The following is a 16524-nucleotide window of genomic DNA, read 5'->3' as shown; positions in this document are numbered from 1 at the left end:
GATGTTAATTACTTCTACAAAATATCTCCACAGCAACATCTAGATTAGTGGTTTATTTTTTTATTTATTTTAATTAAATTTACTGAAGGTAACATTGACTGAAAACAATATACCAGGTGTACTGGTTAATAATGAGGATTTTGTAATCAAAGAAAACACGATAATTTCAAGAGAAACATCAAAAGTGCTTTATTCAAAGTAATGTCTGTTGCTAGCTACACATTTCCCCCATCTTTCAGGTAATTTGTGGATACCGTCCCAATAGAACTTTTCTTGTTTTGAGGCAAACCATTCAGAGACCAAATTTTCCACTTCTTTGTACGTTTTGAAGTGCTGCTCAGAAAGTGCGTGTGCCACCGATTGGAACAAGTGGTAATCTGAAGGAGCAAGGTCTGGTGAACACAGCGGGTGGGTTAATACTTCCCAGGCAATATCTTTTAACATGTCTTTAACTGGTTTTGAAGTGTGTGATGGTGCATTATCATAAAGCAAAATTACTTTGCCCTGTCTTTTGCCCCATTCTGGTGGTTCAAATTGACCTGGACATTCTTTGTTTTGCACATCGAAATCATCACTTTTAAAGCATTTAAACCAGCGTTCACAAGTATCTTGAGATGGAGCATGTTTACCATAAGCTTCCCTAAGTATACGATAACTTTCAGCAGCACTTTTCTTCAAAATAAAGTAATGAATTAAAACTTTCTGCAAATGCTCTTTTTTTTGCACGAAATTCGACATTTTTAAGCATAAAAATATCTATGATGTTAACACCTTCAGAAAATTTGACATATGAAGTTTTGAAGCTTGTTGTCAATACAACAAAATAGCATACATATCAAATCGCATATACTATATCAACATATGTGTAACTCCATCTATTGAAAAAAAATCTGTATTATTAACCGGTACACCTGGTATAAGTTTCAGGTGTAATACAACTTTGTAATACAACATCTGTATACTCCATGGTGACCACACCATACAAAGTCTAATCTCTGTCACTCCCTTTACCTTCTTTGTCCTCCCCCACCCACCTCTCCTCTGGTAATCACCATTCTGTTGTCTGTTTTGTTTGTTTTATTTGCTGCTTTTTGTTTTATGTCACATAAGAGTGAAATCATATGGTTCTTGCCCTTTTCCATCTGACTTACTTCACTTAGCATGATGCACATTGATGTTTGATTAAATAACTGGGCTATACGCTAGCCAAGAAGACACATCAAACTGAGCATCATAGTCCCCTACAAAGAATGTAGTCATGAGCCTGATAGATGATCAAAAGGAGGAATTCTAGGGTCTGAGAGCTGGAAGGGGATTTAGAAATCAATGTTCAATCTTTCCATGCATAAGGAAAGGGTCTACAGTGCTTGGTTTGCACAAAATCTTGAAAACTGATTTTTTTTCAAACCCAGTAGTATGTTTTACATGATGAACTCAAAGGGAGCTTTAAGGAGGCCTGGAGTCTAGATTCTTTCTTAATCAAGGCCTGATGGAGCAGAATGTACTCAAGAGGTGTACAATGTTTTTTATTTGGGTCACATGGTTATTGGAACTAGGCCTGAGGCTTAGTCCTACCCTTTGAGGACAGCGTCCAAGACTATCAGTTCATAAGGTCCAAGACTATCAGTTTACTGCGGCCTAGACTAGTTGTGGTGCTCCAAAGCATTGGTGGAATTCTTAAATTGAATGAATGATTGGAATTCAGGCCAGTTGGATGTTCAATATCCTTATTTTATTCATAAGAATGCAGATACAGAATGAAAATATTCTAAGCATTAAATATGGTATATTCTGAGTTTCCTCATCAGTCCAATAGAAATGGTAGTTTATATATATATATATATATATATACATATATATATATATATATATATTTATATTTATATATGTATATATATAATTATATATGTGTATATATATAATTATATATGTATATATGTATTTATATATGATTATAAAAGTTTAGCACAACACTTGGTGCATAGTGAGTGTTCAGTAAATGACAGTGATTACTATAATCAACATTATTTCACTCTATCCAATTCTAGTAGATTCTGTTGGTGCCATGCTCATAATATTCTTACCAGCCACTGCACCCATATCCCAGTTCTGTGTGTTGAGTACCAACAGCTCACAGCTGCCCCTTTTCCAGAGAATTGCCCTCCTTTGAAACAATGTGTTCACTAGGCAGTTATGGTTCCCTGTGCCCAGGAGATAGCCCGCGGCCAAGGGCTGACCCTTATGAAGAGACAAAGAGTTAGTCTCCTTGCCTTATGGTGGGACCAACCCCAAGCTCAGGGTGATCAAATTGCAGCTATTCTCCAGCTGAGCTCATATTCTGGCATTTCTCCTGCTCTTTTCTGCTCCCCTCACTCCCTTTCTCCTCAGAGCACACCCTCAGTAAATTACTTGGACAAGAGTCCTCTCAGGTCTGCTTTTAGGGAACCCAACTCTTGTAGAGAGCTCCCCTCCTTTGCCTGTGCAATAATAAGCCATCTTGCTCATTGTGATTCTTATATTCAGGGCCTTGGGTGAGTCTCTACCACGTGATATTTTTAGAGAAGAGGAAAATGATCTTGCCTCTGTGGCTGGCACCTGGTTCAGCCACATCAGACCTCTGCAATCAGAGAGGCCAGTGCACTGGGTTCTTTTATCTTACATTTTGCCTAATTCTTCCTCGCCAAGTCTATTAGCCTGCTCTCTCTTTAAACTGAATAATCACACTATCAATTACCAAAGCTTGGCTCAGAAAAAAATATTCATTCATTCAACCAGCCAGCTAGTCATTCATCTGTTCATCCCTCTAACAGTTATGGAATATTGTCCATGTAGCCAAGTACTGTGCTAGGTGCTGAGAATGTGGCTGCAAACATAGATAGACATAGTATCTGATCTCTAGGAACTCACCTCTAGTATGAGCATGGCACCAATAGCATCTACTAGAATTAGAGAGAGAAATGAACAAGCAAACAGGCAACGTCAATGAAGTTTGCGATCTATGCTGTCTAGGAGAACACACAGAAGCTCCTACATCAATCTAGAGGTTCAAAATGACTTGGTTTCATTGTGATTGACCAAAACAGAAATAAATAGAATGGATATCCCTTAGCACACTGCAAAAAACAAAAAACAAAAACAAAACAAAACAACAACAACAACAAAAAGCAGAGCAGTTATTAAAAAATAAGGTGTTATAATATAGAAAGATGTGTAGTTTTAAGCATAAAAAATGGTTGCCTAGTGATGGAGAGAATAATGAGATATAAGTGCAAAGGACTCTGGCTGGTGTGTTATTGTTGCTGCAGCTTTTCCCCCACTCAAAGGCTCATCTGAATTAGATGATTTCTGGTTGGGGACTGGCTAGATCAGTGGCAATCAACACAGAGTTCTCTGACTGCCTTTCCACCCTACGGCCTGGCTGATCGTCCAGAGACATGGTCAAGACAGCGGGGCCTCAACTGCATGGCTGCCTTATTGTTGCTTATTACCTCCATGCCATTCATCAATCTATTCATGCCAGACATGCAGAGGTTATAGCATAACTATGGAGTTAGGAATGTTAATTGTTCTATGTTGATATTTTAGCGTAGCTGGTGCTAATGGGAAAATAATTTCTACTCTGTGTCTTTATGGCCATTTTCATTGCTCTCTGGTGGTTATGTAGTTATTTGGCTATAGATGATAATGAAATAATACATAGTAGCTATTATTGATTTGGCTGTAGAATTGGGGGGGGGAGTCATAAAGGAGGAGGTATTTGGGAGAAGCTGTGACTTGATAAATATTTAATTTTTCTTGAGGTTTCGTTTTTTCTTTGCAGAGAGTTCTCTTTGGCTATAACAATGTAAAATTCTAAAAATATCAGTGATTTGGTTATTTAAGAATCCCAAGATATTATAAGTCAGCTCTGTTGATGATCATGTGCTGGAATCTGAAAGATAAGGAAGTCCTGGTCTTCTGTCCCCCACACCCAGTTTCCTGAGTTGCATGCCTTGAGGTTGGTCTATATTCCTCCATCTCTCTTATTCTCCTGTGCCCTACCTCCAGTCACCCCCAAAGCCCATCTGTAGCCCCTTCTTTGGTCCCAGTCGTGGCTCTGGTAGGAGACCTGTGAACTTGTCTCTTCCTAGACTATTGATTGACAACTGCTGCCTTACACATTCATCTCCCACCTCTAGTCTCAACTATTCCTATCCACCAATCATGTTGTCAGTTCCTTATTCAAAATTCTCCTCATTGAATAAGAATAAAAACTTCATTCCAAGATGCTTCAAGATCTAACACCTACCCACCTTTCTAACTTCACATCCTTTCACATTTCCTTCTCATTCCCAATAACCCAGTGTGTGACTCATTTCTTGTTCTTCCCCAAAGTACATCATGCCTTCTCCTCATAGGCACACTTACTTCCTAGAATGGCCTCACTCTTCAGAGGCTACCTCTGAGAGTCCTCCCTTACTCACCTGAGCAAACATGATCATATCTTTCCTGTGTATTGCGTGTTCTACCTGAAACATAGAAATGACCACACTGTATTGTAACGGTATGTTGGTTCATCTGTTTCCTTACAAGACTGTGAACTTCTAGAAGTTCGTGAGGTTTTTATCTCTTTAATCTCTAGTATCTGGCCCAGTGGCAGGAACATGGCAATTATTTATTAGGTACTGAATAAATGAGTGAAATGGATTTCCTCCTCATGTGGTAGGATCTTCTGGATTAAAATGACAGATAAATCGCCCTAGCTGGTTTGACTCAGTGGATAGTGTCGGCCTGAGGACTGAAAGGTCCGGGTTCGATTCCAGTCAAGGGCATATGCTGGGGTTGTGGGCTTGATCCCCAGTAGGGGGTGTGCAGGAGGCAGCCGGTTAATATTCTCTCTCATCATTGATGTTTCTATCTCTCTCTCTCCCTCTCCCTTCCTCTCTGAAATCAATAAAAACATATTTAAAAAAAAGATAAATCAATTACACTGCATAAGGATCATATGAGATATTTTTGTTAACTTATAGTCACAGCCATATAGTCACATCTGTTAGAAGGCTAGCCTCCCTTTCTTTATGATCCTCACACATGCCATTCCCCCTGCCTGGAACACTGGTGTTCTTCACTAGAGATACTGTAAGACTATTAATGGCTTGTTTACAGCTAGGAATACTCACTCCTATAGAGACTCAGACGCCCAAAATTCCTCAGTGTTTTTCCCTGCAATCAACTAAGTTAGACATTCCCTAGTATAGGATTTTTATCTCAGGGTTCTATAAGGTTAAGCCATGTGAAGTTATCATTTTTGTGCATCAATAATGATTGAATATCAGCGCTTCACCCTGGTCAAACTAATAGTTAGTAAATACACTCATTAATGATGGTGCCAAGGTAAACATCAAAGTGTCTGCATTTAAATGTTCTAGATTCCAAATGAAAGGAGTATTTTCCTTATCTCAGCCTGGGTCTCCCTGACTTATGTCTCCAAAGCTACTCAGAAGGGTCTGCTAAGCCCACTGCTTTTCCTCAACTAAGATCATAAATGCTTGGAGTGCTGTGCAGAAATAACCTTTTATAGGATCACTTGTGAAAGGTTAGTATTTATAGCTAATTAGCAGAAGCCCAGCACAACGTCGATCCACAATAAATGTCTTAGAATGAATACTAAGTAGCACATATATTACTTGTATCATGGAGAAAATCTTCAATTGGTTGTAATGAAAGGGCTTGTGGGAAGGTGGATTGTGATTCCTTTCTGAAATGAGAGTCACACTTTTTGGCTATTTGTCCCTGGACCTTTATCTCTACTGTCCTGCTCCTGATACATGTGACCAATACCCACAGGATGTGATCAACACCCACTATCTGTCCTCTGAACTGTCTAATCCACAGCCTTTGCCTCAGGCTTTATTGCTCATGCCACCCTTTATTTCCCAAGCAAATGGTGTCACTGGCTTCTAGCCTCTTGCCTCATCACCTGTCTGTGTCTATATTTTCACCATTAAAATCACAACCAATATTTCTCTACTAGAATTGTCTTAGATCACCCTCCTTTTAAAAAAAATATATTTCATTGATTTTTTACAGAGAGGAAGGGAGAGGGATAGAGAGTTAGAAACATCGATGAGAGAGAAACATCTATCAGCTGCCTCCTGCACACCCCCTACTGGGGATGTGCCTGCAACCAAGGTACATGGCCTTGACCGGAATCAAACCTGGGACCCTTCAGTTCGTAGGCCAACGCTCTATCCACTGAGCCAAACCAGTTAGGGCTAGATCACCCTCCTTAACAGAGATTACATTTACGCTGGTTACTCAAAATATCATCTCAGGTTGTGACCCAATTCCCAGCATCCCTATGTGTCTCATGTTGTCTGATGTACATACCTATTTCCTAGCCCCAGAGACAAGGATGATTTTCCCTCCTACCAATGATGTGGACAGAGAAGGGGACAAGAACACAGGCCTGCCCCCTAAGGATCTTCCTTTTGCTACCAGTCAGATTCAAATGTCATCTAAAATTAGTCAAAACTTAGCCTCCACTCAGATCCCTCCTCACACTGCATATTTCTCATGCTTACCTGGAAAGGTGAAGGAAGAGAAGGCAGAAGAGAGAAGTGAAGCCCAAGAACCTGGGCATTTTTCTTGGGCAAGAGCTAGATCTGCTCTAGACAAAAATAAGCTGTGTAAGAAAGTGTGCTGTGTAGTTCAAGGCCACCTATAGAGGCCAATGACACTTAGCAGGAACTCTGACTGGCTCCCAGGGAGAACTGCTTCCAGCTTTTTCCTGTAAGTATTATCCTTTTTTACCCCCAGGATAATGAAGTCCTGTTCCTGTCTCACTTTGTTGGAGTCTTTGGTCTCCTCTGGTCTACCAGCTCTCACCTCCCTCCCAATCTTTCTTTTCTCTTGTTCTGTGACACCTGTTGAATGTGGCACACAGGGTTTGAAGTCACTGCAGTACTCCTTGTGATTGTGAGGTAATTGGATAATATTATTACCTTCTCAGAAAGTCTTCGAAGTTATCACGAGGAAGTGAGGCATTCCTCTCCTGGCCGGTATCTATGTGGCCAGATAAGATGACTGCTACATTCCATCCCAACCATGTCATTTAGCCATTCTTCCATATTTGGGTACTTCCGTGGACACACTGACGGTTGTGACCGTCCAAAGCACTCAGCTAAAATGGAATTCCAAATATAGTGCCTACACATGGGTTTCCAATAATCAGTCCATACGTAGTCTATCCACAGTTCAGGGCTTAGGTTCCTCTCTCTGTTTTTGGTTATTTTTTTCTTCTGCCCTTTGGAAGTTTAAAACAAGTAGGAGGCATCTTGCAGATGATAGCAAAAGTATTCATTATCAAAGATAGCTCTTGTCACAAAGCACATTTTGTCATACATAGTGTATAGCACGGATAGTAATGTATGTGGCTGTATGAGTTAGATTGCCTGGGTATAAATCTCAACTCCAACAATTTTTAGCTTTTTAAACATGGATAGGTTACTTAACTTCTCTATGCCTCAGTTTCTTTATCTATAAAATAAGAATTATAATAGTATGTAACTACTCATAAGTCATTGTGAAGATCAAATGACTTAATGTACACATAGCACTTAAAGCAGTGCCTGGAAAAAACTTGACCAAAATAATATATGATATTATTGGTAGTAGTGGTAATAGTAGTAGCAGTGGTAGTCATAGTAATAGTAGTGGTGGTAGAAATAATGTTTAGTATTTGCCTTAGAGGAGTATGTTTTCCTGCAGTGTTACTCCTATATGAGAACTCACTGAAACACTTCAATATGTCCCTGAACCTCTGAATTCTCTGGACCCCTGAGACACATTGCTTTAGCAAAAAGAGTCCCACCTAGAAGTCAGAAGAGCTGGGAATATTTGCAGCTAGGCACATAACTACTAATTTATAGCATACCACAGGCCAGTCCTTGTATTAGGTTCTTCTCTTCTTACTTTATGTATTCTTCACACCAGTTCTGCAAGGTCTCCATTTTACAGATGAGGAAATAAGTTCTGACTGGTTTTAACAACTGAGCCTGCCCTAGCTGGTTTGGCTCAGTGGATAGAGTGTCACCTTGTGGACTGAAGGGTCCCAGGTTCAATTCCGGTCAAGGGCTTGATCCCCACTAGGGGACGTGCAGGAGGTAGCCAATCAATGATTCTCATCATTGATGTTTCTATCTCTCTTTTCCGCTCCCTTCCTCTCTGAAATCAATAAAGATATACTAAAAAACAAACAAACAACAACAACAACGAAAAAACAACAACTGAGCCAATGCAATGAAGCAGAAAACACGGGCCTGACTAGAACCACTATTAAAATCCCAGCCCATGGATTCTCTACTTCTGGAACCCTTATTTCTCCTGCTTCGTAAAATTGAATACCCTTGTCATGTCCATCTCACAGGGTAAGCATTCAAAGAGAAAGTATTTATGCAAGTCCGCTGTAGGCCGGGAAATGGCAGCTGGATTGGATTCATGACTCCAAGTAAAAGGAAGCACTCCAAGTAAAAGGATGCAGGAGATGCTAATATTGAGGGGAGACTCGGGATGCATTCTCCAGGCAGAACCCCGGGGCAGGTGCTAGGCTGAGTGGCATAGCCTATGGGTTTGTGGGAGTCGAGGATGGGGTTGCCCCTGGGCAGAGCTTCCCCTGGTGGAAGAGGGAACAGTAGCTGACCTAGTTGCTCCCCACTCAGCTGCCTGGAGGGTCTGCCAAGCAGAGTGGGCCTTCAGTACATGTCAAAGGGCTCCCTGTGGGCATGGAGAGTCCTGGCCTTAGAACAAGGAGCACAGTGAAACCTCCACGTGGTGCTAATGGCCTCGGCTGGCTGTAAGGCTGTGGAATCTGGTGTGGGACGTTGTAATAAAAACCCAGGATCTCAGTCCTAAATGTTCCAGGGGCAGGGTCTAACCCCGAGGGAATAAGGGGAGGCTGGGGAAAGGAGCGGAAATGAATTTCCTCCTTGGAAACACATTTGTACTCTTACTAGAAGGAGAACTCTGGAAACAGTGGGGTCTGGGGAAAGAACCACACTTTGGTTCTCATTTTGATATGACCCATTTACTTCGCTTCTTATGGCTGCCACCGCCATCTCTCACATGCTTTATTGCCATAATTCTGGCTGAGTTTTCTGCTCTGAGATTTGTTCATTCCAGTCAGGCTCACTGCAGTCCAGAGTGATTGCAACTAATTGCTCAGAACTTTCCCCTACATAAAACTCTTATGGGATTTCCCTTTGCCTTCAGGATAAAGGCCTAACACTGAACTTGGCTTTCAAGACAATGGAGGTTCCGGATTCCTGATCACTGCTCTAGATACTTTCTACTCCCTTTCCCCAGTTAAGGGTCTGTGTAATTAATAAATTATGATAAATGAGTCGTTTCTAGAGTCATCAGCAATATTATCAGAATAGAAGAAGACTTCCATCATCTGAGGATGAAAACATGGTACTCAATCAACACTGCAGACAGGGAAGTCAGCCTGGAGTCAAAGAAGCTCAAGTCTAGTTCTCGCTGAGCCTCTGTGTAATCTCCCCACGTGGCTTCCAGACTCGGTTCCTTCTTTTATAAAATAGGGCCAGTGAAGTCGTGACTTCTATACTCTAATAATTTTTACCTTTTCAAGATACTTCAAAGATAAATCTAACAGTACATGGAGAATCACTTTACAAATTCAAAGCATTATTAATATATGTTCCTTATATACCAAGATGTGCACCACTAATTACCTTTAAAATCTTTTTTTTAGGTCACATAGAATCTGCACTTTATATAAAACCTGTAATAACTAAGGCTATCTTTGTGTCAGGCATGGATTTAAAGCGCGCCAAAGAGACCTTTTCATTTTGCTGGATCTGAGAAACAGGGCTGGCTGTAAGCCTTGCTCTTCTGCTCACCAGTTGCTGTGCTTAACAGAGGGGCCTCGTGAGAAAGTACGAGAGAAGAGAGCAACTGAGGGCTCCTGACTGGATGAAATAAAGATGGCTCTGTCTTAAGGAAATCTCGAAAAGTAATTCTTTTTGTGCCACATATAATGATGGCTCTCAGAGGAAATGGAGAGCATGTAAAATATTAGAATGTGGGTCATGGGCTGTTGTAGGTCCCTGCTCCTACTATGCTTTTAATCACCTCTTTTTTTCTTTCAAAGCTCTTTCCCAATCTGGGGTGCATTTCTCCTTTTCTTCTCCTAACCTCCCAACATACACATATTTTTCAGTTAGCTAACTCCTGGAAGATACAATACATATTGAATGAATGAGTGAAGAAATGAAAGGATGTTGGATGGAGGGAGTGATGGACATCATGACCAGAAGATCTTGATTCTTATTTGGATCAACCTTGTGAAGTAAGTAGAGCAGCAGTTATTGGTCCCATTTTACAAATGATGAAACAGGTTTAGAAAGTCGAGTGGCTTGGTTGAAGACACTGTAAAATAGTGGCAGAATGAACCCTTAACTCTTAGGATATTTTTCTTTGCACAACATCATAATTCTTGAAGGCAAGAGGATTTAATTTCCATGTTGTAGGCTGAGAGCAAGCCTTTTTAGAGAAAAGAACATTTACCTGCCTGCCTCCTTCTCCTCTTCTCCTTGAGGAAGTGATTTCAGAGGCAAGCCAGTACTCAGAGGCTAATTTTAAAGACAGGTCTCAAAAGTGACAACTGTTAGGATCATAGTAAAAAATAAGTAAAGATTATAAGATTTTAGCCCACTTCTAATGAAGATTCAGTACAGTTCTCTGCTGGTAAAATGAGCCTGTTTCCATGGCAGAGAAGGAACTAAGGGAGGAAAGAGAAAAAAAAATAGTAAGAGCATATTTTTCTTCCAGAATTATTTCTCCAGATACACTTAACAATTCAGTGTTGATGAGGAGGCAAGGGGTTAGCTCTGATAAATAGAACAACTCTTTAGGTCTTATCAAGGGACAGGATAAGTGAGAAACTTGGGCATAAAAATGATTTATTGAGCTCATGTGTGTGCACTCTTTCACATGCTTTGCCTCACATCCTTCCATATAGAATCTGAATCTAGACTGGGTTTTAAACCCTGACTTTACCACCAACTAGCTCTGTAATCATGGGCATGATTCTTAACTTCTCTATTGTCATCTGTAAATGCAGGTAATAATAATCAACACACATTCCCCTTGTAGGTAATTGTGAGAATGAAATGAATTAGTTTATGTTAGTACCCTTTGATGAGTGTCTGGCACATTGTAAATTCCATTGTCATCATCATCATTACAGCTGTCTTTTGATAACTGTCTCTTCAGTTATTGTCAATTGGGTCAAACAGGGAGGAAAGAGTGGCTAGATCACTTTGGCTACTTTTACACATTCTGGCCTTTCTCTCTATCTCCCATTCCCAACCTTCTGGAAATTCAGACTCATTAAGTCTGGGGTAAGACATAGTTATATGTAGAAAAGGCAGATATAAAATGTTTTCTTTTATCCTACTACTCAACCTAACACCCACCAGAATTCCAACTTTAAGGGATTTCTCTGGAGGGTGAAAAACCTCAGGGGCAGGAACAAGGAATTGTGGGAGTGCGACTACTTATATAAGCTCAACCTAGAGACCACAAGAGAGATGTCAGGTGACAGGATAGAATCTATTTCCTCATTTTCATGCTCTCTCTGCTCAGAAACATTTTCATCTTAATTGCTGACTTCTGTAACACCCTCCTGTAATCTCCTGCAAATCCAGTGGACTCTGTGTTGTCATACTTTATCAGCTGTGTTATAATTCCCAGGAACTGGCCACGATTGATGTCCTATCCCTGAAAATCAGGCCCAAAATAAATGGCTTCAGAGGGCGTAATAATAAATCAGAGGCATTCTGAACAGATTCTGAAAGTATTCTAAGTCAGAACAAATCCTCCTGGGAATCCAATTTGGCTGCTTCATTACCAGTTCTGTCTCCCACAAGCAGGAAGATTATAAACAACATTGTAAAGATGTAGATGAGATTGGCTTTTGTGACCTAATGTTTCTGGTGAAGAGAGAAGTACATGTTGTTAAAACAGAAGAAAATGCACACAACCCACTGGCAACAGATTTTTACATGTTTCATTTTGAACAGGAATCATTTTTTTATTTTATTACCTTGGTGACAAAGACTTGGCTGCTTCTGCATTTTATAGTGGTTTAATTAACCTTTGTGCACAGAGAACAGGTACACCTACTCCATGAACTAAGAGCCACTTTAAAATGGAAAGTTGCCAGCTGTGTCTCACAGGCCCTGACCAAGATTCTGCAGAGGGTGGTGAGAGCAAAAGTCCCAGGACCAGGCTCTGGGGGATGCATTCCAGCAAGTGACTTAATTTTCTGTGTCTCAGTTTCTTCCATTTGGAAAATGGGCTAATAGTGGCTTGTACCTCACCTTTTTGTAAGTGACACTAGGACTAACCAACAGATAACCAACTGTGAGATAACCAAGAGGTGTCTGGGTAATGAGGCAAAGTTTAACTGATAAACCTAGCTTTAGAGAAATCATGAAGAACTGTTGGAGTTTGGCTGTCATTTTAGGTTAATACATCTCCATGTAAGGCGCTGGAATTTACAGTATAATAGAGCATTTCTGTTCAGGGCCTTTGGAGTTGGACAGATCTGGGTTTAAATCCTCTGCCACTTAGTGGCCGTGTGATCTCAGGTTCTTCATTTAGCTATGGGGATTAAATGGAGGGCTGTCTGTCACACAGTACATACCCAATACTATGTAGGGGTGCAGTGCATGGAAGCTGTAACTATCATTACCCTCAAACTATTGACTGTCATGTATTGACCCCCGTATTAGTTTCCTATTGCTGCTGTAACAAACTGCCACAAACCCGATGGCTTAAAAAAACAGAAATTTATTCTTTCAGTTATTCAGGCCAGAAATCTGAAATCAAGGTGTCCGCAGAGCCATGCTCCCTGTAGGGGCTCTAAAGGAGAGTCAGTCTGTTGGTTCTTTGAGCTTCTGGAAGCTACCAGCATTAGTTGATGTTCCGTTTCTGCCTGTGTTCACATTGCCTTCTCTCTGTGTGTCTAATCTCCCTTGGCTATTCTCTCAGAAGGATACTTTTGATAGTATTTAGGGACAACCCAGATAATTCAGGGTAATCTTCTCATCTCAAAATCCTTAATTTAGTCACATCCACTAAAACTTTACCATATAAAATAACATTCAGCCCTGGCCATTGTGGCTCACTTAGTTGAGCATCATCCCATGCACCAAAGCGTTGGCCTGCAGACCAAAGGGTCCTGGGTTCGATCCCGGTCAAGGGCACGTGCCTTGGTTGCAGGCTCCTCGGGCCCTGGCCCTGGTTGGAGGCAACCAATTGATGTGTATCTCTCACATCGATGTCTCTGTCTTTCCCTCTCTCTTCCACTCTCCCTAAAAATCAATGGAAAAATATCCTTGGGTGAGGATTAACAACAACAACTAAAACACACCAAAAAACCAATACAAAATATACTATTTATGTGAAACTGGGATATTATTTCAAACATAAACAATGATTGTACACAGGTTATATAGCTGAAAGGTCCAGACTCTGGATGCTGGACCTCGGATGGCCAGGTCAACCTTCCACTGCATCTTGTGTATTAGACATAACCTTAGGAAATTTGCTTAAAGTTAGCTCTTATCATGCATTTCTGTGCCTGTAGATGGAGAAAAGATTGGGGACCAAGCAGAACAATTGCTATGTTTCTAAAATTAGGAATCCATACTATCTGCTTTTATTTCTTCTAATTTATTACTTGCTTCCAGAGCATTATGCAAAACAAACAAACAAACAAACAAACAAACATTCTCATTAACTAAGAATTTTAGTTATCGGGAAACTCATGAATTGAAATTTCTTATGTAATTATGCATAGTATGAATGTACACTCCATGAGTACATAAGGGCAGCTCTAACTTTGTGGGACTGAAAGTTATATGATATGGGGGCCTCTTGATGAAAAGGAACACAAAATTACATATGCAAAATTATTTACAAGAGTGAATATTTACTTACAATGAGAAGAGAAAGCAAATAAATTATTGCTGGTAAAAATGGGTTCTTGTGGTGTTGTGAGAAAGAAATTTCAAAGGGCACATGCATGGGAGAAGTTTAAGTGTAGTGGAAAGATTTGTTGGGGTGAAGGTAAATAACATGCGCTCGGGATGTAGAGGGCAGGCAGTTTCTGGTAGCGACTACCCTAGGATCCCTGATAATCCTCCACATGTTTTCTTGTTTGGGGGGAACAAGCAGGCTTTTCTTTTGAACTATCCAGTCTATTTCCTGCATTTTCCCAGGCTTATGGTAGGCCCTCCCCCTAACCAATCCTTTTCCTGGACCTTCTGGTTCTACCCTTATCCAACCTGATTCTTTTCCCAGATGACTCTGCCCCTTTGTGTCCATTCTTTGGCTCCTATTGCATGCCCTGAAGTTCTGCTTTGTCATCTGGTTTCTACTGAACTGAGCATGTGCCCAGCAAAGGAATTCCCCCCTTACTGGGTCTCCCTCCCCACCCACCCCCAATCTTTGGGGACGGGATCAGTGGTTCCCTGGGGAGATTCTTCCTGCCCACTCAGGGATTAAGTCATTATAGAGGAGGGTGTGGTGGTCCCCTGGGGAGCCTGTACATGCTAACGCTTCCTAGTAAATCAGGCCCAAGGTCCCAATCAGCTCCCTAGTTTATTAGAGTTAATGTCTGATTCCATTAGCTCCCTCCCTTTATTAATAACTAGCTAGCTACAAATTACTGGTTCATGCTGGTATGGAAGGCAAATGAAATGCAGATACCAGGAGCTGGTTTGTGCATATGGTGATGGTCTAGGTCAGGGGTGGGAATGTTGGGCCCGCAGGCCTTATAAGGCCTGAGAAATCATTTGGTCTGGCCCTGCCAAGGAATTAGGGGAGAGTTAATTAGATGTTTGACCAAATATAGCAGGCTAATTTTTAAGCTGATAATTTTGTATGGCCCATGAATGATGTTATAAATATCCAAATGGCTGTTGGCAGAAAAAAGGTTCCCCACCCCTGGTCTAGGTGGTTACGAGAAGCAGCTTCAGAAGTGGTCTTGTCAGCTGTCTCCTGGGCCAGGAGTCAATAAAGCCACATCCACTAGTTAATAAAGGAGATTTATTACATGTAAACTAAAGGCAATTTACCTTCCCTCTTTAAGACTTCACAGGAAAAGGTTTACATATATGCCTGAGACCACATTCCAGTTTTGGATTGAGAAAATACCGTCCCATGTTGCCTTTTGAGTTCTCACCTTCATTTAGAAAGCACTCTTCGGCAGACCCTATCAGTGATGGCGAACGTATGACACACGTGTCAGCACTGACATGCGTAGCCATTTCTGATGACACGCGGCCGCATGCCGAGGATGAAACATTTGCTGCTCCTGAGGATGAAACATTTGCGACTAGAGTCTTGGAGTTAGTTTTTTCCTCAAAGTGACACACTACCCGAGTTATGCTCAGTTTTTTGGCGAAGTTTGACACACCAAGCTCAAAAGGTTGCCCATCACTGCCTAGGTCTTACCTGGGTAGAGAAGGGACCTAGACGTGTGGGTCTGGGTATGTCAAGATTGCGGTGCCTTTTTAAGCAACACACTTTGTTTTGATCTTTTCCTCCTCTCTCCTTTCTCTCCTGTGCTTGAGCTTTCGGGTGCTCTGTGGCTGGAAGAGAAGGCATGTGTTTAAGAATTTGTGTGGTGAGTCCTGACCTCCCATGGTTCTCAGTATTTTCTGGGCAACTTTGGAAGGGCTGCGGGTATTCTAGAAAGTATTATCCTGCATAAGCAACCACTGGGAAGGGGGCAATGTCTGTCTATATCTCCCTCTTACTTCTTTTATTTTGTCCTCTCCTCACCTATCAACACATCTCCCTCCTCCCTGCAGAATCTTACAGATACCAAGTTAAGAAATCGCTCACTAATTGAGGTCTCTGAAATACCCCAAAGCATCACTCACTACTGATGATGGGATTTGGGGCACTGTGACAGGAAATGGAAAGCTCAATGTGGGGAGCTGAGGGGACAGTAAACTTCCAGGCACTTGCCAGGTGACTCAAAAGCCAGGCCTGCTCACTCCTTTTACTGTGGTTGCTGATCTTGGAGATAAGCTGACCCCAGTATGGGGCAGTGCAGCTGGGCCAGCTTTGCCAGGCCCAGTGGGAGTCACATGCCCACCCCAGCCTGTCCACACCTCCTCCTCAGCCAGCAGTTACAGCCCATGGAGGAGTGCAGTGGATCCCGGTGTGGGCCAGCACAGAACCAATGCTGCCTGAGCCCAGGTTTCATAAAGGGGTATGAAGAAAGGTGGGGGCCAAACAGGCATCAGCTCCCTGGTGATAAATGGAACCTGATTCTGCTGATTCTGTGCATGTTTACCTTGTTAACAAACACATGTTAGTATCATGTATACTAGCCATTTAACTAAACATTTCTTCAACAAACGCTTCTTAGCACATGCCAGGCACTTTACTGGCTTACAAAGAAAGAGTTCACAAGTAAAATTATAAAAACATATGAGTACACCC

The sequence above is a fragment of the Cnephaeus nilssonii genome (genome assembly GCF_951640355.1).
Source record: "Cnephaeus nilssonii genome assembly, chromosome: 8".
Classification (NCBI taxonomy): domain Eukaryota; kingdom Metazoa; phylum Chordata; class Mammalia; order Chiroptera; family Vespertilionidae; genus Cnephaeus; species Cnephaeus nilssonii.
The sequence above is the reverse complement of the archived record's forward strand: the minus strand, read 5'-3'. Positions refer to the sequence as shown.